We start from the raw sequence: 19,570 nt of genomic DNA on the forward strand, positions 1-19,570 counted from the left end.
AAGGATGCCACTTCAGAGAAATCCCCAAATTTCTTCTGTTTTATTTTCTTCTCAATGACCTTCCTGAGTTGAAAATGTCCTGTGTACTTTCTTTTCTTACATTTATTTTCCGCTTTTATTATTATTATTTTACTTTTATTTTTTTCCCTTTTATTCTTGCCAGGTGGTAGTGGAGAACACCTTTAATCCCAGCAGTCAGTGGGCAGAGGCTTTGCGTGAGTTCGAGACCAGTGTGGTCTACAGAGGGAATTTCAGGACTGCCAAGACTACACAGAGAAACCCTATCTCAAAAGACTAATTAAAAACAACCAGGGACATAGATGGAGCAGATACTGATAGCCAACCAACAACTGCCCCAAACTGAGATCTAGCCCATGGGCAAGAACCAATCCCTGACACTATTAATGACACTCCCGCTATGCTTGCAGACAGGAACATAGCATTAATGTCCCCTGAGAGGCCCCACCCCACAGCCAATGGAAAGAGATACAGAGACTCACATCCAAACAGTAGATGGAGCTTCAGGGGTCTTGTGGAAGAGTTGGAATAAAGATTGAGGGACCTGAAAAAGACTGGGACTCCATAGGAAGACCAACAGAGTCAACTAACCTGGACCCTTGGTGGCTCCCAGAGACTGAATCACCACCAAAAAGCAAGCATTGGCTGGACCTAGGCCCCTGCACATATGTAGCAGGTGAGCAGCTTGGTCTTCATGCAGTTCCCAAACAACTGGATCAGGGGTTGTCCCTGAGCCTGTTGCCTGCCTGCCTGCTTGCCTGCCTGCCTGCCTGCCTGCCTGCAGTTCCTGAGCCCCTAAATGGACCGCCTCAGTGGGAGAGGATGCACCTAGTCCCTCAGTGACTTGATGTGTGGGGGTGGGGGTGAGGTGGGGGCCGGGGAAGGTTTTAGGATGGGGTGGGGTTTGACACCAGAGAAGGGCTGTTCTTTTTCAAAAGAGAAGAAGAAGGGGAAGTAGGGAGAGGACCTTTGTGAGGGGATTTTGGGAGAAGAGGAAACTTTGTTGTAAAGGGGGAAAAAATAAATTTAATTTTAAAAGATGCTTGAGAAAACAACAACAAAAAGAAGATAGATCCTTTTCTCAATAATATATCCTGACTGTGGTCTCTCCTCCCTCTACTCCTCCCATCCCCTCCCCACCTCCCCTCTCCTGGATGCCCTCCCTGTCTCTCATTAGGAAAATCAGGCTTCTAAGGCATGATAATAATAAAATATAACAAAATAAAATATAAGAAAAAAACCAAAACTGTCATGTTGGAGTTGCACAAGACAAAGAGAAGGAGAAGAGCCCAAGAGAAGGCACAGGAATCAGAAACCCACTCATTCCAACACTCAGGAATCCCACAAACACACTCCCTGGGGCCATGATCTCTACGCAGAGGACCTGGTGCAGACCCATGCAGTCACTGTGCACGCTGCTTCCGTCTCTATGAGTTCATATGAGCTTAGATTATGTGGATTAGAGGGCCTGGTTTCTCTGTGTTCTTCATCCTCCCTGGCTCTTACACTCCTGGGCTCCCTGAGTGTAAGAGACATTCCACGCAGAGCTGAGTGTCCAAAAGTCTCTACTCTCTGCATGTTTATCTATGGGTCTCTGCATCTGTTCTCATCTGATACAGGAAGCTTCTCTGACAACGGCTGAGCAAGACACTGATCTCTCTCTGACTATAGGAATAAATTACGAGTCATTGTTGCTACTTTTTTTTTTTCTTAGAACAGTAGTATTTAGTTTTACCCCAGGTCCCTAAGCTACCTAATATCAGGTTCTTGGTCACCCAAGCAGTGCTGGGTATGGGTTCCATCTCTTTTTTCTTTTTTAAAGATTTATTTATTATACATAAGTATACTGTAGCTGACTTCAGACTCTCATCACGGGTGGTTGTGAACCACCATGTGGTTGCTGAGAACTGAACTCAGAACCTCTGGAAGAGCAGAGGTTCTGAGTTCTTACCCGCTGAGCCAGCTCTCCAGCCCAGGTTCCATCTCTTAAAGTGAGCTTTATACTTATTTTTTATGTGTGTACATGTGTACATGCACAGGTGTGTGATGGCCACAGACAGGAACAGAGGTCAGAAAACACAGTGCAGGAGTCGATTGGCCCTGTCCTACCAGGTGGCCCCCAGGATGGAACAGGCCATCATGCTGAGTAGCAGGTGACTTTATCTGTTGAGCCATCTTGCCAGCCATTTTCCTTCTATTATCCACAAGCTCACTGACTGGCTTAGAAAATGCCTGGCACTGACAAAATGTCTGATATGTTTCCTCTCAATAAATGAACAAATACCCTCACAACTGTCCCCTGAAAGTTTCATCAGTAACAATGAGAAATCGCTAATGGCCCCAAATGTCCATCAGTGAAGACTTGTCATATAAATTACACTACTTCTTTCTACACAATGACGTACTGTAGAGACAGGGAGGCCTAGAACCCAGGGACACACCGGGTTAGAAGACAGTGCAGAAAGACTGTAGGTCTTGCACTCACAGGGTCAACTGACTTTCAGCCAGATTCCAAGATGACTGAATTTGCCAAGAATCATCTTCAACAGATAGGGCTGAGAGCCCCTGAATCCTATCCTAGACTCAGGCAATACAGGACATCCTCATAATCTTGGCCTAAGCAAAGACTTGGGAGCAGCAGTGGGAGTGGTGCCAGGAATGGCTCGCAGGGCCTTGCACAGGCTCACAAGTGCTCCAGCACTGAGCTACTGCCTAGCCTTGGTTATCTTTGACATACGTTTTACTATATATAGCACAGACTGTCCTTTAACTTGCTGTTTACATGAACTAGCCTTGACTCATAATCTCCTTGCTACTGCCACCTCCCAGGTCCTTAGATTATAGGCAATTTGACACCACAAACAAGATTTCTTCAACATGACAGCCAAAGACCAGGAACTAAAGAATAAATAATTAAAATAAAAAACTTGTATGTGTTAAGGAACACCAATCATATAAGAGGAGGAACTGGAGAGATGGCTCAGTGGTTAAGAGCATCCTGCAGGGAGCTGGGGTTCAGATCTTAGCACCCACATGGTAGCTCACAACCATCCATAATTACAATTCAAGGGGACCTGACACCCTCTTCTGACCAGACATACATGGGAGTGCACATACACACAGGCAGGCAGAATACTCATACACATAAAATAAAAGGTAAATCTAAAAGAGAGAGAAAGAGAGGAGGAGGGAGGGAAAGAGAGAGAGAGAATTGTAAGTGCATTTATAGAATAGCTGATATTCTTCTCTGGCTTCTGTTGGGTGCACATGGCAGACACAAACATAGAAAAAGAAAGAAAGAGGAAGGAAGGAGATAACCCAAGAAATGGGAAAGAAATTTTCAAATCACAAACTCAATATGGGACTCTACAAAGGACTCTTACAACTCAATAATAAACAAAATAAAAATGGCCAAAAGATTTGAAGAATCATTTGTCTGGAGTCAGGCCAAGTAGTGCATTCCTCTAAAAATGTTTGTCTTCTAGAAACTGAGACAATAAGACACAGGCTTAGACTAGTGAGACATTGTCTCAAAAAAACAAAACAAAACAAAACAAAGCAAGCAAAATCTCTTGGACCAAAGTTCAGTTTCTAGCCAGCACCTATTTTTGGCTCACAATCATCTGTAACTTCAGCTTGAGAGATCTGACACCCTCATCTGGCCTCCACAGGCACATGTGCACATTTGCACACACATACACACACACACACACACACACACACACACACACAGTGCAGGGGTTGAGGGTTGAGAGGGTTAGCAAGATGGCTCTGTAAGTAAATAAGCTTCCTGCACAAGTCTGGCCGTGAGAATTCAATCGTTAGAATTGACTCCTCCAACTGTCCTCTGACCTCCACAAACTCACCACGGTGCACATGTTTCCCCGCTCCCCACCACACACACACACATCAAGTATGAACACACACAATTTTTTTTTTTTCGGTTTTTTGAGACAGGGTTTCTCTGTATAGCCTTGGCTGTCCTGGAACTCTCTGTAGACCAGGCTGGCCTCGAACTCAGAAACCGCCTGCCTCTGCTGGGATTAAAGGCTTGCGCCACCACCCCAAGCTGAACACACACAATTTAAAAAGTCAAGTTTTACAATTTTTATAAAATGTTCATAGCACCATTCTTGTCTGTTCTTTCGAGACAGGGTTGTCTCTGTGTAGCCCTGGCTGTCCTTGAACTCTCTGTAGCCCAGGCTGGTCTCGAACTAAGAGATCCACCTGCCTCTGCTTCCTGAGTGCTGGGATTAAAGGTGTTTACCATCATATTCTTAACGAGTATCCATCAAGCGATGAGGAGATTTAAAAAAAATAAGGCACAGGCACACCAGGCAGAAGTGTGCAGAATGAGTTACAGCACAGCTAGGGCTGTTACACAGACAGAAACCATGTGTGTGTGTGTATGAATATGTGTATTTTGAATATACACATATATCCATAGTCATATAAAGGAAAGTGTCTCAGCATTAAAAAAATATACTGAATGAAGCTATATGTGAAGCAGAAGACGTGTACGGCCTGACCTGGTTTCTGTGAAATGCCCAGAAGAGGGGAGCTATGGAAGCAGTAGACCAGAGCTTGCCTGAGGCTGTTGAGGGGAGAAGGGTGGGCAGGAGAAATGAGGAATGACATACTGAAGGAAGGTTCTAAGCTAACTGTGGTATGTTGGTATTCTGTCACTACAGTGAGGACTGCCCACTCGAAATGAGTAGATTATGATGTGCAAATTATACACCTCAATAAAACTATTATCTGGAAAACAAAAGATAGCCGAGAAAAACTGCTTAAGTCTGAAAGATGCAGATGACCAGGTTTTTAGGGTAACCCTATTTCTGTCAAATGACAAAGAATGCCTCTGTGTGCATTAAAAGTTTTCCAATAAGCAAGGTGCCACATGCCTGTAATCCCGGCAGCTAGGAGGAGGCTAAGCTAGAAGGATCACTTGGAGCCAGGAGTCAGCCCAGCTTAGGGAACAGAGAGATGTTCGTTCTCTCTCTCTCTCTCTCTTTCTCTCTCTCTCTCTGCAAGGAGGAACATGCTTGCTACAGTTTGTGTGTAGAGAGGCAACAGATACCAGTCAGGAGTTGATTCTCTTTTTCCACTTCATGGATTCCAAGGATCAAACTCAGGCTGCCCAGTTTGTGTGGCTAAATGCTTTGTCCCATTCACCACCTCTACGGCCTGTTTTGAGACAGTGTCTCTGTGTAGCCCTGGCTGTCCTGGAACTCACTCTATTGACCAGGCTGGCCTCCAACTCAGAGATCCGCTTGCCTCAGCCCTAAGCCATCACTTTCCTCTGAGACTTTGCCATTTTCCTGACTGCTAGCTACTGAAACAGGACAGACATTTACATCTAACTCAGAACACGCTCCTAAAATAGAAATTAAAATCCCAAAACCCAGTAATTTGCCTTCCTTGTCAAAAAACGTACCCTTGCTCTTTTCTATTCCACTCGAGCCTGCTGGGTTTGTTCTCTCTAGCCTCTTCCTTCATGTGCCAGCCACACACTGATTTCCCGACTCCCAGTTTGAAACCTCATGTCAGCTGCCAAGTTCGCTTTTTACCCTCAGGGCAGGACAGTCACCAGCTTGGGACAGATGCCAGAGCCACCTGATCTTCTTTAGCGCTTGTTGCAGCTCCCAGCCCCAGTGCCTGTTCTGTCCTAGTCAGCCTTACAGACCTGAACAGTGTGGTGCCTGTAACTGCCAGCAGACTCAGCCAGCTGATGGCTTGGGGGGAGGGGGGGTGAGGGCAGGAAGGTGACATGCCTACAGCTTCAGCTGTGTGACCAGGAAGTGTGGCTCCAGGCTGAGCTGCAGAACTTGGGGCCGTTTCTGGCAGATCGAGGCTCTGTCGCTGAGATCTGGCCATTCTCATCTCCCAACCCTTACCTGACCACCTCTCCCCCACTGCTCGGCAGTGGCAGTAGCTGAGTAGGGAAGTGGCCTCACTGTGGTTCCACAGCCAGCTCACAGAAGCCTTGAGACGGAACCATGAGACGGAACCACAGATAAACACCCTCCTGACCCTGGAACCCAGAGCTGCTGCTGACACCAGCTGTGACTGCCTGGCACTGTGCCTTCTACCCAGAAGGCACTTGGTACACATCCAGAACTGAGTGAACCCAGTCTTGTGGGTTTCATATTGTCACGAATCTGCTCTTAAGGAAGCCTGAGGCCACGCTTGTCAACTGTCAACACTGTTGACTCCTACAGAGCTAAGTACACAGTCTCTCAAATGAGGGCTCCACTTCCCAAACAACTTTACAGCTAGGCAAGACCATGAGCTGTGTGACTTCCTGGGGAGACCTGACCCACTGTCTACTCACTTGGTAGGGTAGTGATGATAGACCAAAGAAATGACCCCACCCCCACCCCAAGTTCGGCTTGGTGACTTACAGGAGCAGCAGCTGCATCATCTAAAGCCAGCCCCAGCACGGTTGAGGACTCAGGAAAGCTGCAACCCTGAGCTCCTTGCCTACCTTGTGACCTGCCTTGCTGGCTGCAGTGTCCGTTCTCCCAGCAACTGCTCACTGTCTGTATAGGTTCGGCAGGAGCCCAGTGAATCCTGTAACGTTCTGAGCCTCTCTCCTCAGAGGGGAGGTTTATCAGTTCTGTGGGAATGGTTTCACAACGCTACACACCCAAGCTGAGCTTGATGAAAGAAGCAGAAAGGGCTGCGGAAAACCTTGGGGGAAGGGTTGGTTGGTCGGTGGTGGTTTAACGTTCATCTGTTTAACCTGGGTCAGGGATGCTCGACCAGAAGCACCCGGAGGTCGGGAGACACAAGTGGGATTTTCCTTCTACCATGTGGGTTCCAGGGCCTGAACATAGGTCATTAGGCTTAGTGGCAGGTGTCTCTACCTTATGAGTCTTCTCCTTGGTCCCAGTAGGGAAAAACTTTTAAAGGGAGTGAAGCTCCACTGTTCCCTTTCTTCTGGCTAGAATGTAGATGCAGTTGCTGGAGTGTAAGCAGTTATGAGGTTGGCCATGAGGTACAACCCACAGGTCTCCTATCATGGGGCAGCATCCTAGTCATAGACCCACAGACACCATACTTTGATATCCAAACCCGTAAGGTGATAATTTATTGTACGTTCCTTTTCTCCCCCCTTCAAGTCGCTAACTATACTGGCTCCAGTGGTGCTTTCTCTCATAGCAATAAAGGGTCACATTCCTTATGACAAGATGCCCTGCTAGGGACCCATTAGGAAAACTAGCCTCAATGCCGAGTTGTAGCTTGGTGGCTGATCATTCTGCACATGAGACAGGCTTTACCTCAGCGCCACACTCCAGTTCTGACCCTCAGCCTCCTAGCAAACTCAATCTATTATGGATTCTCAAGCCCAAGGAAGGAGAGAGACCCCAGTTTACAGGAAATGAGACATTTCCAGAAGTTACTCACTTAGGTACCCACAACTTCCCGCTTCCAGCCAGAAACACCTGAGGAGAAGTTTCTCCGGAGAGTTCACATCCTTCCTCTCTCACTTCCAGACTATCAACCTGGGATGTGGAATCATAACTGTCAGTTAGCTCTCTAGTACAGGCCGTGACTCCAGCACAAGACTCATCTTCACTTTCGTAAATTGCGAGGCTGAGCCTTGAGTCCCAGTCAGAGGGGACCTGGATGTCCGGGTAGCAGCAAAGCCAAGATTTTTAGGGGTCCTCAGGGAACAGCTATTCTCTAGAAGACAGGATCTCTCCAGAGGGGACCTGGATGTCTGGATAGCGGCAAAGCCAAGATTTTTAGGGGTCCTTAGGGAACAGCTATTCTCTGGAAGCCAGTCTCTCTCTCTCTCTCTGTATGTGTGTGTGTGTGGTACTTGGTAGGCAGATAGCTAGTGAGAGCTCTAACCATAGCTAATAAACGGGGTGAGTTCCATCCTCAGCACTGAAAAAAAAGAAAGACCTTTCCTAAAGCATGTGGTTAAAAACAACAGCCCTAGCCGGGTGGTGGTGATGCACACCTTTAATCCCAGCACTTGGGAGGCAGAGGCAGGTGGATTTCCGAGTTCGAGGCCAGCCTGGTCTACAGAGTGAGTTCCAGGACAGCCAGCAGCCCTTTCCTCTCAGCGCCCCTGGCCATGCCGTTCAGATCACATAATGCTCAACACTTGTGAAAACCTTTGCAACTGTGCACGGGCGGCAAAGCTTCCTACATCTAGATGCAACTGTAATGTTTCCAACTATTCCCAGGGGTGCTCTTGGTGGGTATCCCCATAAGTCAAAATAATATACTTTCCCTTCCCCACTGTTTCTGAGTCTATCCATTTCTCGCGCTCTGGCTCTTCCTGCCTCACAGGGTCCTGGGGCTGGGCTCACCATCACACACTCCTATGATCTATGATCTTTCACCAAGGATTTCCTGGTGTGATAAACAAGACTTGGCCCCTCCCCACCCCACCCCCTACTTCCACTTCTCTGTGCTTCCTCCACTCCCACAGGTGACTCTGCCTGATCCTTTAGGTGCCAGGTGGGAGCTCTCTGCCCAGCAGACTTGGCAGAGGGTAGGATGAACTCCTGTTACAAATGACAGAGGGAAAACGGGGCTTTGAGGATGCAGAGGGATGAGAAAGAAGCAAAGGCCTGGGCTCCAACATCCTCTACTTAACAGAACTTTCACAGGAGTAAGAGTAATAATAATACATTTGAAGATCTGGCTGCATGCCGGGTGCTGAACTTAGCAGTTTGGTAATGAGTGACAATGACAGGAGCCTCTGAGCCACAGGGGATTCTCCTAGCCACCTTTCTCTGTCACTCCTTCCCACCCTGCTCTGCTTCTCTCCGAGGTGAGTAATTTCACAAAGAGACTGAGAGTAAGATTTAAGTGATTGGCCCAACACTGCTCAGCAAGCTATGGCAAAGTTAGGACTTGAACTAACACCTGTGTGCTTCCAAGTTTGGACAGATTATAGCCTTTTTAAAAAAAAAATTGTCATGATTTGGTTTTTCATCTTGAGGTCTCAACCATGCCATTGGGTCACCGATTCCCTGGACTGATTCCCCAGTGTCCATATGGGACACTTCAGTGTCCCATATGCTAGTGGACATGGCCAGCTTTTCTGTAGTTCATTCCTGTGACCTGCAGAGATGGTTTGTGCCAGGCTTGCCACTCTGGGCTGTAGCTGGAGGAGTGAGACACCATTCCTCTGTGTGAGCATTCCTATGGCCTGGCCACAGAGAAGACTGTGTAGACAGAGTGCATCCTGAGAAGCAAGGGACACTGTATCCCTGGTGCAACCAGCCAGGAATATACCATGTCCTGGGGACCCATAAGCCAGAACATGATTAAACATTAAAATCCAAAGCCCCCTTGTGCATGTTGTTCATTGAAGCTATAATGACAATCTTTTCAGCTGTATACTCTAAAATGTCATTTGCTGACTTTAAAACGAAGAACTCTTGCACAATGATGTATTTGTATAGACAGAGTCCAGGTTGTAGCGCATGCACTTCGGCAGAAATGGATGTTGACTTAGCCCCTGTCCTTCCAAGCAGGAGTGGCTGCTCCTGCTAGCCAGGAAGCTGGTATCTCTGTTCCTGTGAAATATATGGAGATTGTTTCCAAAGAGAGGAGGGTCAGGAAAGGCATGTGTGTGTGTGTGTGTGTGTGTGTGTGTGTGTGTGTGTGTACATGGAGGCCAGAGGTCACTGGGTATCCTGCTCTATCATATCCCACCATATGCCTTTGAGATATGGTCTCTCATTGAAGCTGAAGCAAGGCTGGCAGCAAGCAAACTCCAGGAATCCTCTTGTCATGCCTGCCATGCTCAGCTTTTCGTGTATGTGCTGGGATTTGAACTAGGGTCCTCAAGCTCACTAGACAAGCACTGAGCGCACATGCTCACTTCCCACTGAGCACGGTTTCTCTGACTGTGCTATGGACAATGAATGAGCTGCTCCAATTGTTTTCTTTGTTTGTTTTCTAGTTTTTTGTTTTGTTTTGAGACAGGGTTTCTTCATGTACTCCTGGTTCTCCTTGAAGTCACAGAGATCCACCGACCTTTGCCTTCAGAGTGCTGAGATCAAAGGCATGTACCACCACTGCCCGGCTGAGCTGGTACAATCCCTACTTACAGGGCAACGAGTCCTGTGGGATGTCAAACATTTAGCAGCATCAGTGAGCTCCACTTAGTAGCTGTCAGATGCACTAGAATCAGAACAGTTAAAATTGTCTCCAGATGTTGCCATGAGGCAGGATGGAGCGGAATGGCCCCGGGCTGGAGCCTGCTTAGTCACATGAGCTCCTCATTGCTGCTGATGCAATGACTCAAGCTCTTTCTTACAGTTCTGGAGGAGAAGTTCTATGGGCTCCTTGTTCAGAGCCAGCAGTCTGAGTCCTCAAGCCTGCTTCCCTTCTTGTCTTCCCATCCTTCTTCCCTCCCCTCCCTTCCCCTCCACAGTGTCTTTTTCCCTCCTTCATTTCCAGTGCTGAGGGCAGAATCCAGAGCCTGGTACAGGCTAGGCCAGCCCTCTCATGACGAGCCAACCCTTAATTCTAAATATTTTTATCCAGAGTTCCTGCTTCCTCCATCTTGTCTCTTCTTTTCTCTACCCTTCTACTTCCTATTGGATGGATGGATGGATGGATGGTTTTTCAAGACAGGGTTTCTCTGTGTAGCCCTGGCTTTCTGGAACTTGCTATGTAGCCCAGGCTGGCCTCGAACTCAAGGATCTGCTTGTCTTTGCCTCTGGAAGGCTAGGACTAAGGGCGTGACAGTGCCACCATGCCTGGCTTCTGCCTCTTCTTTATAAGGACCCTGTAGCGTAGTAAGATAATCCAGGACGATGAACCCATTGCTCACCTCTAAGAAGTCTGTTTTGCTGTATAAGGCCACACACTCACATATTCCCAGGGTTGGGATATGGACATTTTTAGCAGGGTTATTACTGTTGGGCCTTGGCGTGTGAAAGGAATTGTTATGCGGGGCCTGGGAAGAGGTACTGGGGTGGATGTGGGGGGTGGTAGAGGAGAGTAGGGGTGGTCAGGATGGAATAGCAGCTGGTATTTCCCAGCACCAATTCTATTCCAGGCATGGTGGGGCTGAGGAGTTGGTCTCCCTGGGGTAGCTACTGTTTGCTGCCTGCTGATTCACGAGTGAGGAAATGACCCAGGGAAGGTTTTCTGGAGGAGGCAAGCGCTGAGCTTGATCCTGAAGGGTGGCCCCTGTGAGTACTCTAAGGCACTCTAAGCGGCAGGGCCTGTGGACGTGAAGGTAGGGACGGTAAGCAGACTCATGTAAATGGTGACTGATTCTGGACTTGGAAAATGAGAGTGTGATGGAAGAAGCCAGCATGGATCTCTCCGTTCTTTTACTTTGACTTAAAGTGCTGCTTCTCTTCATTGTTGGCCGTTTATCTGTGAGCCCTTAGTGTATGCCGAGGCCCTGGATATTAATGAGACCCTCACTTGATGCTTCAGTTCCTGATTCCTGATGCTGCCCCTTCCCCGACTCAGAAATACATAGAACAAAGCAGAAAGGTGTTTGAGTCACATCAACCAGGTACTGCACAGTATTGGTACCCTAGGGGTCCATCACAGCTTGCTTCTTTAAGTCTGCTGTTTAGGACAAGGTCCACTCCTAACAGCAAAACCTGCTTCAAAGCCCTGGCCAAGGGACATAGAGCTCTGCCTAATTTGAGCTTTCTTTTCTTTTCTTTTCTTTTCTTTTCTTTTCTTTTCTTTTCTTTTCTTTTCTTTTCTTTTCTTTTTTCTTTTCTTTTCTCTCTCTCTCTCTCTCTCTCTCTCTCTCTCTCTCTCTCTCTCTCTCATTCTCTCTTTCTTTCTTTTTCCAAGAGAGGGTTTCTCTGTGTAGCCCTGGCTGTCCTGGAACTAGCTATGTAGACCAGGCTGGCCCCAACTCATGGATCTGCCTGCCTCTGCCTCCCAAGTGCTAGGATTAGAGATGTGTGCCAGCACTGCTAGATTCTTAAGCTTTAATAATGGGCTTGTCTGTGTTTTTTGCTTTTCTTTTGAGACAGGGTCTTTCCTAGGCAGGCTGGCCTCCAGTTCCCTATGTCGGGGCAGTGACCTTGAACTTCTGACTGTCTTGCTTCTTTCCTCCCTAGTTCTGGGATAGGGGCATGGTTTATGAGGTGCTGAGGTGAAACCCAGGGTTTTGTGCCTATTTGGCAAGCGCGCTATCAGGCCACATCCCTAGTGCTGGTTTTTCATTCCAAAGAAACTGAGAAATGAGTCCAGCGCTCAGGGCATCATAGACAAGCTGGGTGCTATCTAGAGCAGCCTCTACTGGCCCAGCCAGAGACCATGTCTCCCAGCATCTCCTGCAACTTAGTGAGACCACATGATTGCATGTAGGCATATGAACTGTGGCCCGAATAACTCTGCACCACGACCGGGCCCACTCATCGGCCCACTCATCGGCCCACTCATCGGCTCACTTTTCACACCTTGGCCAGGGCGGGCTGATGACATTTCCACAGCATCACAGAGCACCTTCTCTGAGCTTCAGAGAGGACACGGGCTCCATCATCTGACACAGGATCGCAGGACACTGTGCCTTCCCTCAGTCACCTGTCTCAAGCTATTCTCCTTACTCAATCTATTGCCAACTTGTCCTCCTTCACATCTGTTGACACAGCCCCTCCTTCGGAGCTGCCTCCCATTCCCAGGAGGCAGGTGCTATTTGCTTCATTCTACTGGGGAGAAAGCTGAGGAACAGAGGACTTCAATGACTTGCCTAACGTTGTCTCTGTTTCCTTAACTAGAACACCCAGGAGCAGCTAGGAACTTCCCTGAGAATTTCTTAGAAATGCAAATTGGGCACCTCCCCGCAGACCTCCTCAAGGAAACTCCAGTGTGGTCCAGCAATTGGGGGCAGGCAAGCAAGCCATGCAGGGGGCCGCTGATGTTAGAACCACAGCCCGCACTCACTCACCTCTGACTCTTCAGCCTGTGAAATGTTACCTTACTGCAGCGACTGACTCAACCCTTTTCTTTCTCCGAAGCCTTGTAGTCTGTACCTGTAGACCCTGGTTGCAAGAGTTTAGTCAGATACTCTTTAATTTGGTGTGTGTGTGTGCGAACACGAAGGTTGACTGTGGAAATCAGAAGAGCACACTGGATGCCCAGGAGATGGTGTGGCACGGGTGAGCCACTCAGCCAGGGCAACCGAGTCCCCATGATCTTGCAGCTCTTTCCCCCTTTCACTTCAGAGGTAAGTGTTCTCACCCTCTGAGCCAGCCATGCTCCCATCCCCTACACAGGCCCTCATCCAACAAGCTTTTAAGGTTTAAACCCAGGATCATCCCAGGTGTAGACCCGGTGGCACCCCGGGATTCGGGCATAACTGATTCCTGCAGCTGCCTCTCTCACCAACTAAAGCCTTCCTAAAGGCTGTTGCTACTTGGTTGCTGTGCCTGATCCTGAAGTCTTTCTCCTTCACAATAGAAATTAAGGTAGAGAAGGAACCCTAAAAACAACTCGATCCTGCCGTGCACCCCTAGGTTTCTACAGGCCGTTGGGGGTGGGGGGATTAACAGCTGCCAGCTGTGAATGACAAGATCTCTTGGGGCGAGTCTAATCAGTGCAGGGTAAAAGGTTTGAAAATACTATGTTTGTGAAACAGCGTGGCAAGAGCCATTCAGGAAAGTCACGGCTAACGCGCTCAGACTCTCAAAAGAACCCAATTCTTTGGAACAAAGGAGTCGCTCCCCGCTAGCCTTCCTTTCCCAGGAACTGTTGCGGCAGCAGAGAGGGGTGAAGAGCTAGCTAAGGTCGAAGTTTGAGCACGGCCTGGACCCACTCCTTCCACTGGCATCGTCCTCCTCACAGAGCAAACAGCACCTGCCCCGGGAAGTCTTCCCAAAACTTCACTCTTAACCCCTACACTCACAGTCCTTGTTTACTTACTCTACATTCCCTACCTGGCCTCTGAGGATCTGGGGTCCGCTCTGGACCTCGGCTTTCTCCTCCACTCTGTTCAGTGGTCCCAAGCCAGGGAGCGCCTCATCGCGGAGGACGCAGAAATACTCCCCCAAGGAGAATCCCCAAGTTAGATCTCACTCTTCTGAAACACACGCGATCAGTCACACACAAGGAGCAGCTGGGCAGGTTTCCCGCGATCCCCTTAGCCGACACTAGCTAGTTTTGGCCCAGGGCTCACCCAGGAGGTCCCCGCCCCCGCGCCACCAACTGCATATGAATGCTCAGCCTCTTGGCGCACAAGTCTCCAACGCCTGCCAACACCCCAACTCCCTCAACCAACAATGCTGCAAGGGCGTATGCAGCACAGACCTCGAGGTTCCGAGAACTGAGGCCCTCATTGGCCTCTAGTATGGGGAACCCCGCGAGGGGAAATGTTACTTGGGCGCTTCAGGGGGACAGGCGGGCTCGCCGAGACACAGAGGAGACCCGGGCAGAGGCCCGCGTGCGCTGCCTGGTGCAACCAGAACGGCGCTCACCGCTTGCCAACGTCTTTCATTCCTTCCTTACAGACAAACACTGAGCCCCGGGGGAAGCTCTGCAAGCAGAGAAGCGCCCCAGTCGCCTTTCGGGGGGCTACTGCAGCGAGACACGCGGGCTCCCCATCTTCCCGTCACCTACCTCCCACAGTGGGGCAGGCGCGACAGCTGCTGCCCACGGCCACAAGGATCCCAAGGAGCTGGCAAAGGCAGGCGGCTGGGCGCTCCAGGGTGCAGGGAAGGAGGAGAATCCCCGGTTACAAGCGCAGGCGACAGAGAGCCAGGCCCGCAGCCGCAGTGGGGCGCCTGAAGACGTCGGAGCACCGGCTGGAGTTGGGGCTGCTGCCGCTGGGGTTGGAGCTGGAGGCTGGAGGCTGGGACCAGGGCTGGGGCGGGACTGACGCACGGGGCGCACGCCCGGGCTCACGTGGCCGTCCCCGGGTGGCCATCACCTCCATGCAGCCGCCGAGTTGTCTTCTGGCTCCCCCGCCTGTTGAACGCTTCCTAGACACCTGGGTCTAACATTAGATTTCATGCTGTGTGTCTGGTGGCGCATACCCTTAACCCCAGCACTTGGAAGACAGACGCAGGCGGGTTTCTGAGTTCAAGGCCAGCCTGGTCTACACATTGAGTTCCAGGGCTACACAGAGAAAACCTGTCTCCAAAAAAAGAGGAAATCTTAAGGATTTCATGACATAATTTTGAAGAAATTTAACACTTTCCAAGAGAGGGAGGGGTAACGAAGGAGTAGGAGGGGGCAAAACAACAAAAATTGTGTTGAAAACTCATAAAGAATCCAAATTCATGGTAAGCACATATGTATTTAATATTTACATATAAATATAAATTTATAAATATAATTATAGAAAAATATACATGTATATGTAAATATTTCATATATAACCTATATATTTTTGTTTAAATTTAATATTTGTATATAAACATATATTCGGTTTAAATTTAAATTTAATATTTATACACAAATATATATTTGATAATATATGTATATATATGTGTGTATGTTTTTAGGCTCAGTTTGGCCTACCTGACAATTCCAAGTATTTCTGTAATTTTTAATTAATAACTTTATCAGGGCCGGGCAGTGGTGGCAAATCCCAGCACTCAGGAGGCAGACACAGAAGGATCTTTGTGAGTTCAAGACCAGCCTGGTCTACAGAGGGAGTTCCAGTACAGCCAGAGCTGTTACACAGAGAAACAACAAAAACAAAAAAGAAAAATCTTTGTCAAGCCTTCCTGGACTCTCTGGAGGGAAAAAATCACAGTATTCCTAACTCTGAGCCTAGGGCTTGGCACATAGTGCTTAATCGGTGGGAACTTGGGCATGGTGGTAGACCTCTGCAGTCCCCAGAAAAGCAAGGCCAGCCTGGGCTACATAGTGAAGCCCTTTCTCAAAACTCAAATCTGGTGCAGTGAATGGAAGGAAGGTAGCCCTTGGAAGATGTGAAGACTGAAAACCAGTGGAGGCAGGCATGTGTACTTTGAGGTCATATCTCACCGTATACTTTAGAGTAAAAATCTAAACAGTTGCACATTTTGAGCTATTTGTCCATCCAGCTGCAGTCAGCTATATAAGGTATGCAGGCATGACTTAGCTGGATTGTACTGATCATAGGACTGAGGCTTATAAAGAATGTATCTTGCCCAGGGACACAGTTAGGAAAGGGTGTGATCTATTTCATTTAATAAAGCAACTGTTAATAGACTTACTGACAGGAGAAACACCATAATATCTATTCTGCTACAGGCTTGTCTGGCCTGGGCCTTCAGATTAAAGCCCTGAGGACCTGAACCACCTTGAAGTTCTACCAGCAAAAACACCAGAAACATCCTCTACACTTTGTACTTCCAGAACCATGAGCCAAAATCCACCTTTTTAAAATTACTTATTTTATGTGTATGGGCGTTTTGTCTGCATGTCTGTCTAAGAGTGTCTGGTTGTCCAGAACTGGGATTACAGTTGTGAGTTGCCATGTGTGTGCTAGGAATTAAAACCAGGCCTTCTTGAAGCACAGCCAGTGTGCTTAAAGGCTCAGCCAGTGGTTCTCAACCTGTGGGTCCCAACCCCTATGTCGGGGTCAAATGCTCCTTTCATGGACTGACTATGTGCTGTAAGCTGAAATAAACCCTTTCCTCCCCAGGTTGCTTTTGGTCATGGTGTCTTATCACAGCATCTGACGGTCTGTCGTAGCGTGTTACTGGTAACAAAAGGACCTAGCACACAGGCGAGAACACTCCTCATAATTCTCATCACAACCTTCTCAACTGTCCTCCACTTAGCACACAGAACAGACTAGGAAAGTGACTTTTCCAAGGTTATACAGAGGCATGGTTTGGCCCACATCTGGGTCTATGCAGATCCCTTGTGTCCTGTAAGCTCTTTGGTGTTTGAGAGCAGGAAACCTGTTCTCCTAGGGGAAGTCAGGACTTCAGACTGTTGTCAGCATGAACATTGATTCCCCCCATCCCTTTTCTTTTTAAGAGAAAGGATCTTTCTACACAGCTCTGACTGTTGTAGACAGAAACTCACTGTGTAGACCAGTGCTTCTGCCTCTCAAGTGCTGGGACTAAAGGCATGCACCACAACACCAGACAAGTTTCTTGATTAAGATCCCATGTTGCCACATGAACTCAGAAAGACCAGTACTCCGTCCTGGAGCTGCCCAGCATGACAGCTCGAAGGATGTGTGCCCCGCCTGGCCTGCCCTTCTGGAAGATCAGCCCCACAGCATAGGGAGCTGTACCACCACTCCCAGCTAGATCCATATTTTCAGTGTCCACTTTCCAAATAGAGAATGACACTGAGGATGTTTTCCGGTACCCGTCAGATGCTCCTATGCTACCATAGAACCTAGCGATTCCACTCTCAGCTATATGCCTAAGGGTAAAGAGATTATGCGCCATGCAAAAGAAATTGGAGGTGTTGATAAGATGGCTCAGGAGGTAAAGGCATTTGCCAAGCCTGACACATAATCCCGAGTCCATCTCTGGGACTCACGTAGTAGGAGATAACTAATTCCTGCAGGATATTGTCCAGCCTCAACATACATACCGTAGTAAGTATGTGCCCACATACATACATGCACATACACAAAATAAATTGCTGTAATTTAAAAAAGAAATTAGAATAGGTGCCCACATTTAAAATACAACAACAAACCCAGCTATGTATGGGGCTGGATTGGGGTGGCACATGCCTGTAATTTTAGAACTCAGGCCGAGGGCTGAAGAGATGGCTTAGCCTTTGAGGACACTGACTGCTGATCAGTTTCCCAGCATTCACATGGTTGGTGGCAGCTGTGGCTCCAGCTCCAGTGGCTCTGATGTCCTCTTCTGGCCTCTGCTGACACCAAGCACCTGCTGTGGTACACAGACATACATCCAGACAAAACATGCATAGTAAGTTAAACATGCTTAAAACCAAAAATTTAAAAGTGGCTGGCTCACTATGTAGAAAATATACAAAATATACAAAAAAGAATAAATAAGTTTAAAGGAAAAAAAAAAAAAGGCTGAAGCAGGATTGCTAGTTCAAGACCAGCCCGGGCTGCATGGCTAGAGCAGTTTTTTGTTGTTGTTTGTTTTAAAGATAATTTACTTCATGAGTGTTTTGTCTGCGTGTACCACACACATACATGTTGCCTGTGGAGGTCAGAAGAGGGTGTCTGATCTCCTGGAACTGGAAGTTTCCAGTTTTGAACCACCACATGGATCCTGAGAACTGAACCTGGGTCCTCTTTGAGAGCTACAAGTGTTCTCACCAGCTGAACCACCTCTCTACCCCAGGACAGTTTTTATAAAGACTCGCAGAATACATGAAATTACTCTTCTCCGATCTTAGGGTGTTCTGAGAGTGAGGCTTCTAGCTTTATTTGCCTATATGTTTGAATAGGAAAAGATCTGGAAGAATCCAGACCAGTTTAGTTTTGTTCTGTTTTTGTTGTTTTTTTGTTTGCTTTTAATGTGGTGGGCCTCATTGGTAAAGGAAGACTTTTTTCTTTCAACTTTACACATAGGATTGGGCATTTAAAAATGTATGGGCATGCTTGTGGTACCATTCAAACGTAGAACCCCACTTCCTTTATGTGGAAGGGGAGGCAGATTTATGAAGCAGGGACATGAACAATGGCTTTATCTTTGTGTTTTTCTTTCTTTGCTCCCGTTTCACTAGGGAACACTGGTTACTTTTATGACAGTTACAGTTAAATGTCACTTAGAAACAGAAAACCCCAAACTAAACACAGCCTGGTTGCCCTGGCTTTTGAAGCCTCCCCACCCTTTCCTGGTATTGGCTGGGTTTGCATTTGATTTGCCCTTGCTGTGTCACGCAGGCATAAATCACCAGAGAAGCATGGTCAGCAGGCATGGGGGAGGCCAGCCAGCAGACAAGGCCGCTGGAGAGAGGCTGGGTGGGAGCAAATGGAAATCTTTGCCTCTCTGGGGTTGGAAGCAAGCAGGTGTTCACCTTGAGAAACAGTTGTGCTCCTCTCCAAGGCCTGTTTTTGTATCATCAGGCCTAGGAAGTGTGGAATAAACTCTGGCTTGTACTAAATTAGGGCTCTGTGTGTGTGTGTGTGTGTGTGTGTGTGTATGCTCAGAGTTATTCTGGGGAGACAGCCTACATAAAGAGAACTCTGTGTCCTTCCTGTGGCTGCAGAAAAGGGTGATCTTCCAGGAGGGCAGGCCAGGGCCTGCCCATGTCCAGACAATAATTCTGTTAGCTCTTAGGATGGGCAGGTCTGGGCAGAAGTGTTTGCCTCTGCCTTTGAGTTCAAATGGCAATGGAGTTCAGATCGTGTGACCTTCACCAAGAATAAAACATCAGGGCACGTGTATTGTAGCTTATCGTGTAGATCAATTGTGTGTTTAATCTGTAGGAGACCCTGATCTTGATCTCTAGCACTCCAGTGCATACACACACACATACACACAGACACACACACGTAGACACACACAGACACACACAGACACACACACAGACACACAGACACTTAAAAGAAGAAAAACCGTTTTTGTTTTGTTTTGTTTCCAATCAGTATTCTTTTGGTCAATTTTGTCCTCAGTCCTGAAGATATGGCATTGGGTAACTAAGAAACTATCATTTG

At 47.9% G+C, this 19,570-nt stretch overlaps 1 protein-coding gene and 1 pseudogene across 2 annotated transcripts in view; one reads left to right on the forward strand and one right to left on the reverse strand.

Moving 5' to 3' along the window:
• The window catches only part of Eef2k (eukaryotic elongation factor 2 kinase), a 62,531-nt gene extending 47,700 nt beyond the window's left edge, over nt 1–14,831 (reverse strand). For both annotated transcript variants that reach the window (XM_029479850.2, XM_021166794.3), the window contains exon 1: nt 14,590–14,831. The gene's annotated coding sequence lies outside the window, so the exon portion shown is untranslated. The remainder of the gene's footprint in view (nt 1–14,589) is intronic.
• Nucleotides 14,343–15,006, forward strand: LOC110297796 (uncharacterized; annotated as a pseudogene).
• The last annotated feature ends 4,564 nt before the right edge of the window (nt 15,007–19,570 follow it).

Source organism: Mus caroli, unplaced genomic scaffold, assembly GCF_978045245.1.
Source record: "Mus caroli unplaced genomic scaffold, Mus_caroli_1 scaffold_8, whole genome shotgun sequence".
In the NCBI taxonomy this organism is placed as follows: domain Eukaryota; kingdom Metazoa; phylum Chordata; class Mammalia; order Rodentia; family Muridae; genus Mus; species Mus caroli.